Source organism: Oryctolagus cuniculus, chromosome 2 (genome assembly GCF_051225735.1).
Source record: "Oryctolagus cuniculus isolate XC-2025 breed Fujian yellow rabbit chromosome 2, ASM5122573v1, whole genome shotgun sequence".
In the NCBI taxonomy this organism is placed as follows: Eukaryota; Metazoa; Chordata; class Mammalia; order Lagomorpha; family Leporidae; genus Oryctolagus; species Oryctolagus cuniculus.
The window spans coordinates 224044-237150 of NC_142868.1; the positions used below are offsets into that span (position 1 = coordinate 224044).

At 61.3% G+C, this 13107-nt stretch overlaps 1 protein-coding gene across 1 annotated transcript in view; it reads left to right on the plus strand.

Annotated features, from left to right (window-relative positions):
• The first annotated feature begins 207 nt into the window (after window positions 1–207).
• PCGF3 (polycomb group ring finger 3) overlaps window positions 208–13107 on the plus strand; it is a 40323-nt gene continuing 27423 nt past the window's right edge. Inside the window, exons 1-3 of the mRNA XM_002723870.6 lie at window positions 208–444; window positions 11781–11818; window positions 12034–12171. The gene's annotated coding sequence lies outside the window, so the exon portion shown is untranslated. The remainder of the gene's footprint in view (window positions 445–11780; window positions 11819–12033; window positions 12172–13107) is intronic.

Genomic DNA, 13107 nt, shown 5'->3' on the forward strand with positions numbered 1-13107 from the left:
CTAGGGGCCGGGCCACGCTGCAGGCCCCGGAAGGCGGGCTGGGGGTCCGAGCCGGCCCTCGGGCAGGGCGGGGCCGCAACCGGAAAAGCCGGGGCGGCGGAGCCCCGCCCCGCCTGTGGCCCCGGACAGCGCCCGGCCCCGCCCCTCGGCCTCGCACGCGCCTGCGCCCTCTCACCACGCCCCGGCCCCGCCCTGAGTCCCGCCCCCGAGAAACTCCGCCCCCGTCCAGGCCGCGGGTGGGAGCCGCGCCGCACTCCGCGCATGCTCGGAACGCGGCGCCCCCGACTCGGCGCTCGGCTGGGCTCGGGCATTTCCGCCTCTTTGTTTTAAACTCCGGACGGGTTTTTTTCTCCTCCTCTTGGGGGGGACCCTGAGGAGCGGCGCCCCCTCCCCCTTCCGGCGAGGCCCCGCGTGCGCCCCGCTCGCCCCCGCCCGAACCTGCAGGTCAGTGAGTCCGCCCGTCCGGCCAGGCCCGCGGCGCCCGCTCCCCAGGCCGCGGCCTCGGCTGGAGTCTGGCCCGCAGGCTCCGCGCCCCGGACGCCCCCTCGCCTGTTCCCAGAGCCCCGGCATGGCTCGGGAGGGCCGGGACCCCGGGCAGGGCAGGAGCTGGGAGGGCCGGGACCCTGGGCAGGGCAGGAGCCGGGGAGGGCCGGGACCTCGGGCAGAACTGAGACCCCGGGCAGGGCAGGAGCTGGGAGGGCTGGTACCTCGGTCAGGGCTGGGACCCCTGGCAGGGCAGGAGCCGGGGAGGGCCGGGACCCCGGGCAGGGCAGGAGCTGGGAGGGCCGGGACCTCGGGCAGGGCTGGGACCCCCGGCAGGGCAGGAGTCGGGGAGGGCCGGGACCTCGGGCAGGGCAGGAGCCTGGGCGGCCGGGACCCTGGGCAGGGCAGGAGCTGGGAGGGCCGGGACCTCGGGCAGGGCAGGAGCCGAGGCGGCCGGGACCCTGGGCAGGGCTGGAGCTGGGAGGGCTGGGACCCCGGGCAGGGCTCGGGCCCAGGAAGGACCAGTCACCAAGAGGGCTGTGCCTGAGACGGGAGTCCACAGAGAACCGGCCCCTGAGGCCAGGTCAGCCAGGAGGGGCCAGCCCTGGGACAGGTCCAGGAGAAGATCTGGACACTGGGCAGCGCCAGAACGCTGGGACCCCAGGAGGGTACAGGCTGCAGCAGGTCACTGAGGAGGGCCAGCACCCTAGGACAGGCCCATGGGACAAGTCCCCTGACGAGGACTCAGACAGCAAGACTGGCCCCACGGAGGACCTGGAGAGCCCTGGGGGCCTGGAACCCGGAGCCACCCTGAGGAGCGCTCGGGACTGGATCTGCCTCCTGGATGGCGAGCACCCCAGAGTGGCCACTTGGGTCAGGTGCTGGCTGGGTGTGAGGGCCGCCCTCTCCAGCAGGATCCGGATGGGAGCTGGACCAGGAGCTGGGCTCCAGGGCAAGCCACTGAGGCCACGCAGTCCCCAGATGGGACTGTGGGGCCGCTGGGCTCTGCCCGCCAGCTGAGGGCTCGGGCACTGGGGTCCTGGTCACTTGTGTCCCTCTTGGCACAAGGTCCCTGTACCCCACCATCTTCAAAGGCACTGTCTCAGCTGGGGTTGCCATTGCATGCTGGCCGTGCACCCCTGGTGTGCACTGGTCCACTGCCCGGGCCCAGGAAGCTGCCTGCTGCCACTGCGGGCTGCTGTCCTCTCCTGGCCTTGGCCCTGTGGTCAGAGTCCGCACCTTTGGCCACTGCTGCTCCTCTTCCTGCTCAGAGTCTTGTGTGCACCCCCATCCTAAGTCTAGGGTGGTGTCCAGGGCCCAGGAGCAGGCAGAGGGGGGATCCGAGCCAGGAGAAGGTGCCCGGATGTGTCGGGGTGGAGGGCAGCCCAGCCCTGGACAGGACAGTCAGGGCAGGCGAGGCAGTGGGCCACACTAGGGCTCCGCTCTGAGGGGTCTTGGGGGGAGACTTGCCCCGGGACCCCGAATCGCCTTTTGTCGGTGATGCTGAAGCTGGATGACTCCCGTGCCGCACGGGTGAGAGCCGGCCGGTGCTGTGAGCTGGGGGTCCGGGCAGGCTGCCCGGCGTGGACCCTCTGCAGGTTTTGGGGGAGTGAGTGGTGAGGTGAACGCAGGTCGCACACACCTGGAAAGATCCGCGGGGGGGGGGCTCCCGTGGGACGCCCGAGTCGGTGGCGGATTTCGTTGTCTGCTCATCGGTTGGATTCCAGCGTGAGGGTTCCTGGTCCAGCTCAGAGGCCGTGCTGGCCACACCCGGGGACCCTTACGCTGCCATGGTGCTTTGGCCTTGGGCGCTACTGTTTTAAAACTTACTTTGCTTTGTGAAATTTTGGAAAAGGCTTGCAAAACAGAGCACTCAGGTTTGGCTGGGCTGTTGAGGTTCTTGTTTCTGGATTTTACAGGAGTGGTCCTGTGGTCTTGTATTATTTGTGCAACAAATCGCTTACTCTCTGTAAGTCCTGTGGGTCAGGAATCCAGGTGTGGCTCAGCTGGACCCTTTGGCCGGCCCCCGGGGCTGTCCCTCCCTGCAGGCTGACAGCCACAAAGCCAGGGAACGAAAAGACAGCTTGGCTTTAGAATGACTTCCCCCGTGGAAGTGAGTCACTAGGGCCCATGCGTGTCTAGGGGTGTGGGGCAGCCCCAGGGGGTGAGGGGCATCGGGGGGCAGTCGGCTGTCTCCTCTCAGGTCAGGTGGGGCCCTTTCTGAGACGTGTCACCAGTGACCGAGCAGTTGTGTGTGCAGCTGTGGGGTCAGGATGAGGTGTGACGTGCAGCTGTCTCCTCAGTTCACAGTGGTGACCAGGACTGCCGTGGGTCATGGACGTTAGCAGAGGGAGGTGCACGCCAAGCTGAGAGGATTCTAGGTGCTGACCCCCAACCGAAGGGCCCCTTTTAGGGTGCAGGGTGTGTGTGGGGACGTGAATTCTTTGATCCCTACAAGCAGGAGAGTTTTGCTTATTCCCCAGGCTTTTTTTTTTTTTTTTTTTTTTTTTTTTTTTTTACAATTTATTTCTTTGAAAGGCAGAGTTACAGAGAGGCAGAGAGAGAGAGAGAGAGAGAGAGAGAGGTCTTCCATCTGCTGGTTCACTCCCCAAATGGCTGCAACGGACAGAATTGTGCCTATCCTAAGCCAGGAGCTTCTTCCAGGTCTCCGATGTGGGTGCAGGGGCCCAAGCACTTGGGCCATCTTCTGCTTTCCTAGGCCACAGCAGAGAGCTGGATGGGAAGTGGAGCAACCGGGACATGAACCAGCACCCATATGGGATGTCGGCACTGTAGGCGACAGCTTTATCTGCTACACCATAGCACTAGCCCCCCTGTCCCCAGTCTTGGCATTTTATTCCTGCCAATGACTTCTTTGCAGAAACTGTAAACTGACTGTAATAGGGTTTTTCATGACCATATTAAACACATGGGGTGCATATATTTTATTATTTGTTTATTTGGAAGTCAGAGTTACACAGAGAGAAGAGGCAGAGAGAGAGAGAGAGAGATCTTCCATCCGCTGGTTCACTCCCTAATTGGCCGCAGTGGCCGGAACTGTGCTGATCCGGAGCCAGGAGCTTCTTCCAGGTCTCCCTCACTGGTGCAGGGGCCCAAGCACTTGGGCCATTTTGTACTGCTTTCCCAGGCCACAGCAGAGAGCTGGATCGGAAGTAGAGCAACTGGGACTGAACCAGCGCCCATACGGAATGCCGGCACTGCAGGCAGCAACTTTACCCACTGCGCCACAGCGCCAGCCCCCATATATTTTATTTTTTATTTTTTTATTTTATTTTTATTTTTTTTGACAGGCAGAGTGGACAGTGAGAGAGAGAGACAGAGAGAAAGGTCTTCCTTTGCCGTTGGTTCACCCTCCAATGGCCGCCGCGGCCGGCGCGCTGCAACCGGCGCACCGCGCTGATCCGATGGCAGGAGCCAGGTACTTATCCTGGTCTCCCATGGGGTGCAGGGCCCAAGTACCTGGGCCATCCTCCACTGCACTCCCTGGCCACGGCAGAGAGCTGGCCTGGAAGAGGGGCAACCGGGACAGAATCCAGCACCCCGACCAGGACTAGAACCCTGTGTGCCGGCGCCACAAGGCGGAGGATTAGCCTAGTGAGCCATGGCGCCGGCCAGCCCCCATATATTTTAAAAAAATATTTATTTGGCCAGTGCCACGGCTCAGTAGGCTAATCCTCCACCTAGCGGCACTGGCACACCGGGTTCTAGTCCCGGTCGGGGCACCAGATTCTGTCCCGGTTGCCCCTCTTCCAGGCCAGCTCTCTGCTGTGGCCCGGGAGTGCAGTGGAGGATGGCCCAGGTGCTTGGGCCCTGCACCCCAAGGGAGACCAGGAGAAGCACCTGGCTCCTGCCATCGGATCAGCGCGGTGCGCTGGCCGCAGCGCGCCAGCCGTGGCGGCCATTGGAGGGTGAACCAACGGCAAAAGGGAAGACCTTTCTCTCTGTCTGTCTCTCACTATCCACTCTGCCTGTCAAAAAAAAATTTTTTTTATTTATTTGACAGCGTTAGAGAGAGAGAAGGAGAGACAGAGAGCAAGCTCTTCCATATGCTGGTTCACTCCCCAAATAGCTGCAGTGGCCAGGGCTGGGCCAGGCTGATCTTCATCCCATGTGGGTGCGGAGGCCGGGTACTTGGGCCGTCCTCTGCTGCTTTCCCAGGTGCATTAACAGGGAGCTGGATCAGAAGCAGATCAGCCAGAGCACGTATGAGATACTGTGTCACAGGCAGTGGCTTAACCTGCTTTGCCACAACGCTGGCTCCATGGGGAGCATGTTTTTATCTGTCCCCATGCTGCTGTCCAAGACGTGAGGTTGAGGTACTCCAGGAAGCTGCTATGGGCAGAAGCCTCTGCCCCTGGCCCTGGCTTTCCCTCCAGGGCAGCCTGGACCCCTGTCTGCACTTTGCTAGTGTTCTGGGCTGGGGGTATCCCAGGGCTGGAAAGGGCACCCATATGGGAGCCGTAGCAGAGGCTGCCACCTCCAGCTCACCTGCCCTACCCGGGTGGGCTGCAGCAGCCAGTGCCGCTGGCGAGTAAGGAGCCCCGGGCCCACTGAGATGGTCCACGTGGCTTGCTGGATTTGGGTCGTAACCCAGGCTTGTTTGGGTCTAAACTCCTGCTCTGAGTTATTAGAGGGGCAGCGTGTTTCTTCGTCTGCAGGCTGAGCTGGCTGATGGTCAGAATCGAGCTGAAGGCTGAGAATGTAGTTCTGCTTTCGCGGCTGACACATGCTGAAGTTTGGGAGCAGTGTCTTGCTGCCTGTGTGATATTTGCTATTATTTTGTTGCAAAAACGCTGCACAGTTCATTGTGTTTCAGAAGGTGGGATGATGATTCTCCCGTTCTGCAAGCTGGGGGTCTGTCATCAAGTTTGAAAACGTGGGGCCTTTTGGAATCACAGCAGAACGTTTTCTGAGCCTCGGAGCCAGGCTGACAAGGGACAGGACTGAGCTCTGCGCACCTGTGCTCTGTGGAGTTGACCGCCGCACCACGCAGAAGTGCCCGTCAGCGGGAACTCTGAAACTGGGCTGATTCGCTTCTTTTGGGGAGACAGAAGTTATAACATTTACATGAATTTAGGAAGTAGAGATGAGTTGTGTTTTTTCCCAAATTCATTGATTTTTGGTGGGCTTGGCTTTGCTACATGAACAGCAGATGAAACAGGCCGACCCAGGCCCTGTGCTGACTGTACGTCTCCTCACGGCCTTCCCGAGCGCTGAACACACCAGGGCTGCGAGCCGGCTGTGGCCCTCTGGTGAGCAGGGCTGGGCACAGATAGCTCGAGAAGCGAGGGCGGAGACCCTGCGCACACTGGAGAGAAACAGAGGATCACGCAGTGAGCACCGGCCATGTCTGAGCGGGTTCCAGGGTTTCCACGTCCATCTCCGCCTTGAGGTGATGGCCCTTGCGGGGCCAGGAAGCCCCGCCCTCTTCTGCTTCACAGACCCTGCGCTCATAGCACCCCTGTGGCACCCTGGCCTCCGCCGTCCCGGCTCCAGAGCCGAGAGCCGCGCGGCTGCCTCGAGTAGACTGCCAGGCTGAGGCGTTTTTGTCTCCACAGCCAGATGCCAGCTCCTGCACGGCTGCTTCTTTTCTCTGCGTGGGAGTTTACAGCCCAGGGTGCCACCGACCCCTGCGTCCGGGCTGCTGGGAGCCCTCCATGTGTCCTGGGGGTGTTCCCACTGTTTTCCCTGAGCCCCTGGCCACGCTCAGGTCCTGGCACTGGGCCCGCCTCTCTCCCCCAGGCTGCTGACAGCCAGGCCGTCTGATGCTTCCTGGTGATGACACGTCAGGAGGTGAGCAAGAGGCGGCCGTGAGCTGTGAGCCGTGAGCCGCTCTTCTGCCCCTGGGGGCTTGCAGCCAGGTCACAGGCGCTCTGTGGGCTACACTACCCAGGTGGGTCCAGGGTCTTTTCTTTCTTTTTCTTCTTCTTCTTCTTTTTTTTTTTTTAAGATTTATTTATTTTACTTGAAAGTCACAGTTACACACAGAGAGGAGAAGCAGAAAGAGAGAGAGGTCGTCTGTCCACTAGTTAACTCCCCAGATGGCTGCAACAGCCGGAGCTGCGCCGAGCCAAAACCAGGAGCCAGGAGCTTCTTCAGGGCCTCCCAAGCAGGTGCAGGGCCCAAGCACTTGGGCCACCTTCCACTGCTCTCCCAGGCCATAGCAGAGAGCTGGATCAGAAGTGGAGCAGCCGGGTCTCGAACCGGTGCCCATATGGGATGCTTTACCTGCTATGCCACAGCGCCGGCCCCAAGGTGTCCCTCTCACACGTCCCCTCTCACAGAGGCACAGGCTAAAGGGTGGCGCGAGCACACTGTTGATGTGTTCTGCCCTGGGAAGGCAGGGCTGGGGCAGCTCGTTCAGCCCTGCCCAGGAGACAGTGTGGCGCCTGAGGGCTCCCTCGGTCAGCACAGCGGCCTGGACCAAGTGCCGTGGGCCTGGGTGTAGACGTCAGGTGTTCACATCCACGTGCCGCGTGCTGTCTGGAGGTCAGCACCCAGCACCAGCAGGGTGGGCTCCTGGCAGGCCCTTCCTGGTGCTCCCAGGGCCCCCGAGCTCGCCCTGAGGCCCCGCACTGTCACGTTGGGTCACTGATCTGGGTCCAGAGCAGGCCTGGCCTCGGTCACTTGACTGACTTCTTGCCTTAACGCAGGGAGAGAGGCCGCCTTACACATGTGTTGTGGAGCTGCAGCCACTGGTTCCCTGTTTGGAAACCGGCCTTTCCAGCTGAGTTGTGTTAGTTTTCACTCTAATTTTACAGGATGCAGACAGATCTGTCCGCAGGCTCCTTCCCCAAGTGCCCACAACAAGCACAGCTGGGTCAGGCTGAGCTCAGTCCAGGGCTCCCACGTGGCTGGCAGGGACTCTGCTGTTGGAGCCGTCACTCGGGGTCTGTGTTAGCAGGAAGCTGGAGTCAGGAGCCGAAGCCAGGGCCCAGGCACCCGTGTGGGACGGGGGTGTCAGCGCAGGGCTACGTGCCCACCCTGCTGTGTCATCCACAGTGTGGGTCACAAACTCCATGGTTCCAAGGACACTCAGTTCTCAGCCCCCAGCTCTGGGACTCAGAAGCCCGGCACCGGGCGTCCTGCTGTGCCAGCCGAGGCGGCATCTCCTGCCTGGGGCCCTGGCCCTCCCCGAGCGCCTTGGCTCTTGGGGTGGGGGAGGTCCCACGGTTTTGCTAGCGGTGGCTGTGGCTGCTGTCGGCCCTGGAGGCCACCCTGCCGCTTGGCCTGGACTGAGGCTCTGCTCCGAGCCTGCTGCTGCCTGACCGGTGCCCTGTGTCCACTGTCCACCTTCTCTGTTCTTGGTAGGACACCCCTTTGGAAGGCCCTGTGGTTAGGTCCGATGCACCTTTGAGTCTGCGTACTTGGGATGTGGTTTTCTTTAAAAGCTGCCCACAGACGCGCCCAGGTGTCGGGCAGTCAGGACCTTTCACGGTCCGCTCTGTGTCCCTAGCACTGGTGTCCCTCTGCGAATGCTCGTTCCGTCCCTGCTGCTGGCCAAGGCTATGCTGCACGGTGGACAGCAGGGCTGGGGCGGGTGTCAGGGTGGCAGAGAGGGATTCCCGTGGCTGTGGGCTCTGCCGGCCAGGCTCAGGTCCTGCAGGGACTCTGCTGAGTCAGGAGCCCTCTGAGCCCCGAGCATTCCCACGGCGATGCCGGTGTTTCTCACAGTGCAGTGTGGTCACGTAGAAGCCAGTTCACTGTTCTCTCCTGACGTGACCTGCTCCGTATGCCAGCTGGAGAAGTCACAGGATATTCGTTCCATTTGTGCGAGGTCTGTTGTACCACAGACCCAAATGAGCCAGCGCGCGGGGTGCACGCCACAGGGGCCCAGTCCGCTGGGGACCAGCACACGGCAGAACTGGAGGCTCACAGAGCTGATAGCACAGCCCCCTCCGTGTCCCAGAGCACGCGTGCGGCTGCGCTTGTCCACACGGGTGATGAAGTGGGGTGACGTGGCTGTGGCCGTCGGCGGGTGAGAACCAGGTTGTCATAGTGAGTTCAGTTTTCTAGTTTTAAAATCTCCTCTTGGCTGGTGCTGCGGCTCACTAGGCTAATCCTCCGCCTGCGGCACCGGCCCCCGGGTTCTAGTCCCAGTCGGGGCGCTGGATTCTGTCCCGGTTGCCCCTCTTCCAGGCCAGCTCTCTGCTGTGGCCAGGGAGTGCAGTGGAGGATGGCCCAAGTGCTTGGGCCCTGCACCCCGTGGGAGACCAGGAGAAGCACCTGGCTCCTGGCTTCAGATCAGCGCAATGCACTGACGGCAGTGCACCGGCCGCAGCAGCCATTGAGGGGTGAACCAATGGAAAACGTAGACCTTTCTCTCTGTCTCTCTCTCACTGTCCACTCTGCCTGTCCAAAAAAAAAAAAAAAAAACAAAACAAAACAACAACAACAAAAAAACACCTTCTCTTGAAGTTGCATAGGAGGCCGTTAAGGCAGTGAAACGGTGTCAGTGGATTTGGGGTGCTCGGTGGCTGCTGCGAGGAGAGGTGGTGGGGTCCTTGCCGCTGGCCAGTATGACGGGGCGGGTGCAGCGCTCTGGGCGGACATTGGGTGCTTTGCTCAGACTTAGCCGCGGGAGGCATGGGGTCCATTCTCCTCTCCCCAGCCCCTCCACCCAGGCAGTGTGCAGGTGGAGTGCATTCCCGAGGACCTGCCACCTGGCGTGCGGGAGTCTGGGATCGCCTGTGCTGGGCAGTCGCACCCCAGCATCCCGCTGGCCGCTCCCGGACCCCTCAGGCCAGTCTTCACAGTCAGCGACGACTGCAGCCGTCCTCAGGGCCGGGGACATGTGGAAGTGCTGCTGGCCAGAGGTGCACCAGGCAGGGGGTGTGGGGGCCTGGTCGGTGCCGGCCGGAGTCAGGTGGTGTCGTGTCGGCTGCAGGTGGATGCCCCCCACCTTCTGGGAGCGGTGCCTCTCGGCCTCGCCCGCAGGAGCTGGGCAGGGCCTTTGGTTCCTGGCATCGTGGTTGCGTCTCAGTTTGCATTCAGGTCATGGTTGCCGGGATTTCTCCCGGTAAAGCTATTGTGTGTGGAACAGGGTGTGGGAGCTTTTCCTCAGCGGGGCCAGCGTGGAAACAGTGTCAGGGCCCCGGCTGCGCCGCGTGCCTGGGTTTCTGCTGTCAGATGTGCTGCTGTGGAGGTGAGGGTCACACGTGGAAGTCTCTGGTGGAGTTGTGCAGTGGTGGCTTCCAGCATGTCTCAGAGGTGCCTCTGTGGCCTGCAGGCATCGGGCCGTGGCACCAACCTGCCCTCGCCCCCGTTCTGCCTGTGGCAGGGTTCGGTGTTCCAGGGCCACGTGCACAGAGTGTCCTCCGTGCCCAGGAGCCCCTGTGCACCGTGGGCGCCCTGCCATGCTTGTGCGCTGAGAGACCCTGCGGGGGGCGGCCGTCGGGGCCCTGTGAGTGACACTGTGTGAGTCCTGCAGCAGAACCATGTGTGAATATCTCTTTAGAAAACTTACTTGGTTAGGGGCTGACGCTGTGGCGTACCGGTAAGGCCGCCGCCTGCAGTGCCGATATCCCATATGGACACCAGTTCAAGTCCGGGCTGCTCCACTTCCAATCCAGCTCTCTGCTGTGGCCTAGGAAAGCATTGGAGGATGGCCCAAGTCCTTGGGCTCCTGCACCCATGTAGGAGACCTGGAGGAAGCTCCCGGCTCCTGGCTTCGGGTTGGCGCTGCTCCAGCGGTTGTGGCCAACTGGGGAGTGAGCCATCAGATGGAAGACTCCCTCTACCTCTCTCTGCCTCTCCTTTTCTATCTGTGTAACTCTGACTTTCTTAAAAAAAAAAAAAAAAAAAGAAAGAAAAAGAGAGAGAGAAAACTTACTTGGTTAAAGATGTTCTTTCTCAATTGTCAGAGCTGTGTTAAATCGTGAGTCGTGTTTTGATTTTATCAAGTGGTTTTCGTGATCTGAATTTCCCTCGTGTTGGGTGAGCTCACCTGGAGTGTGCTCGGAGTGACTGGCCGTCATGAACACTGCTGGGACGAGGCCGTCCTGTGCTCAGGGGAGGACCCGTGTCACTGTCGGCCCGAGCGCGGGCCCTGACTCTGTCTCTTGCCCCAGAGAGAGCTAGGGGTCGTGAGACCCATGTTCGAAGCCCGTCCAGGCCTGATGTTTTCTTGGAGGAAAGCTTCTGGCTGCTGACCTGCTTCCCTGGTGGTCACAGAGCCGTGGGGTTCTCTCTCCAGGAAGGCCCAGCTGCACGGGCCCAGAGCCGTTCCTGACACGCTGAGTGCTCGGCAGGGATTTGGCCTCCACCCTCTTCTGGTCATCCCTGGGAGGGAGGGGGGCATTGCACACAATTCACTGTTCCTGGGGTATGGGCTGAGGACTTGAGTCTTCTGTTCGCTGGGCTCTGGCTGCACAGTCTAGTTAAATTTCAACGCACTTGAGCCACATTTCATGTGTCACTAGCATATGTGGTCAGTGGCCACCACACGGGGCAGTGTGCACATGGAAGGTCCCAGGGAGCCCGTGCCAAGGGCTTCTCTCTGGTCTCCTCCAGGCCTCAGGTGCCTGCCGCACTGCCTGTATCTCCCTGGAAGAACCCTCCCTCCCTCCCTCCCTCCCTCATTTTGTGACAGCTGACCGAGACTGCTCAGTAAAAAACGCAGTTGTGGAAACTCCTGAAGAATGAAATAATGTGAACGGGACTCGGGGTGGGTGCTGGTTAGGAACCCGCTGTGCCGCAGATGTTTTCCGGTGGCGTGTGCGTGGGTGCGGGCAAGGCCTCGCTGAGGTGCTGGGCACCCCTCAGGCTCGGTGACCGCCAGGCCCCGAGGCCCCTGTGTTGCCTCCTGCTGGTTACACCAGGTCCCTCCGCTCTCCTGCTCGCCTGGCCCCTGCTCAGTGAGGCCCAGGTCCACACAGGTGCACCCTAGTCCTCCCTGCTCCTGTGCTGTGGGTGCTGTGGTCCCTGTGTGCTCACCGTCTTGCCACAAAAGAGCCTGAGTCCTGCCTGGGCACTGCGCGGCCCAGGGTGAGGGAAGCGTGGACACTCGCGACTCACGCTCACGTGTGCTGCACGGTCCTCCCCGACCCCTTGACCTCCGCTCACCCTGGCACTTATGCCTCCTCCTGAGAGTGTCCATCGACTCCTGAAGATTGCCAGAGCCTTGGGGACATCATGTGCCCTCCAGACCTGCCTCTTGTTTGTGGCGGAGCCCAAACTATAACCAAGCAGGGCTCAGAGCTGTTCTCGGGGTGGGGTCTGCCCGTGGCCCGTGGCCCTCTTTCGCTCCAGTGACACTGTCTTGTGCTTCTCCACAGGCCTCACGATGTAGCAGGGAGTCCGGGCTCTCTCACAGGTAACTACACTGAGGATGATTGCCCACCCCTTTGAGTGCTATGGACCATGCTTGGGGCTGTGCCATGGCCGCAGACGAATCAGCTCCCGTGGTCCTGCGAGTCCTCACAGCAGGGCCCGTGCCCTCCCGCTGTTTGTAAGAACTCCAAGAGGGGGGATATTTGCAATTGCACATACGGAGCTGATGCCAAGTGACAGGTGCCCATTTCTGTCTAGAAAATGGAAAAAGATCAAGGCCCAGGAGGAAGGTGCAGACACGAACCAGGGTGCAGAGTGCGGAGGAACGGCCGCGTCCCAGTGCTGGCCTAGGCTCCATGCCCCGCCGGGAGGAAGGACGCGCGGCGTCTCCAGGAGGTGAGGCCGGGTTCCGTCCTGGGGCCCTGCTGTCCTGTGTGCCTGTGTTGATGGGTGGGCTGCGTCCCAGGGCCCTGCTGTCCTGTGTGCCTGTGTTGATGGGTGGGCTGCATCCCAGGGCCCTGCTGTCCTGTGTGCCTGTGTTGATGGGTGGGCTGCGTCCCGGGGCCCTGCTGTCCTGTGTGCCTGTGTTGATGGGTGGGCTGCGTCCCGGGGCCCTGCTGTCCTGTGTGCCTGTGTTGATGGGTGGGAGGGGAGCGTAGTCTTGTCCAGGGCTCTGCCCTAAATCCCTGGTGACCCCACTGCTGTCCAACTAGGATGAAGCTGAAGTCCTCAGTCCTTGGTTCACAGAGGACCAAGACTGTCCCCTGGTTCATTTGTTCAGCACAGGGTGTTCAAGAAGGCTGCTGCGTGCGACCCAGGCAGTATAACAGGGAGCATCACTGTGCGGGGATTCTGGTAACCTCAGTGTTGCTTTGCAGAACACACTCAGAGACAGAGCCTCCTGGCTGGAGGGCAGGCGTCCTGTGCAGGTAGCAAGCCAGCATGGCCCATGGAACTAAGGCCCCCCTGCCAGAGGCATCTCAAGGCCTGTGTAGCCACTGCTCCCTGGCAGTGTTGCTGGCTACAGCAAGGCTTCACCTGAACACCCTGTGTCTGAGGGACGGGGGTGTCTGTGTCTGTCAGGATTCCAGTGTTCCCTGTGTCTGAGGGACGGGGGTGTCTGTGCCTGTCAGGATTCCCAGTGTTCCCTGTGCTCTGAGGGACGGGGGTGTCTGTGTCTGTCAGGATTCCAGTGTTCCCTGTGTCTGAGGGACGGGGGTGTCTGTGCCTGTCAGGATTCCCGGTGTTCCCTGTGCTCTGAGGGACGGGGGTGTCTGTGTCTGTCAGAGTTCCCAGTGTTCCCTGTGTCTGAGGGACGGGGGTGTCTGTGTC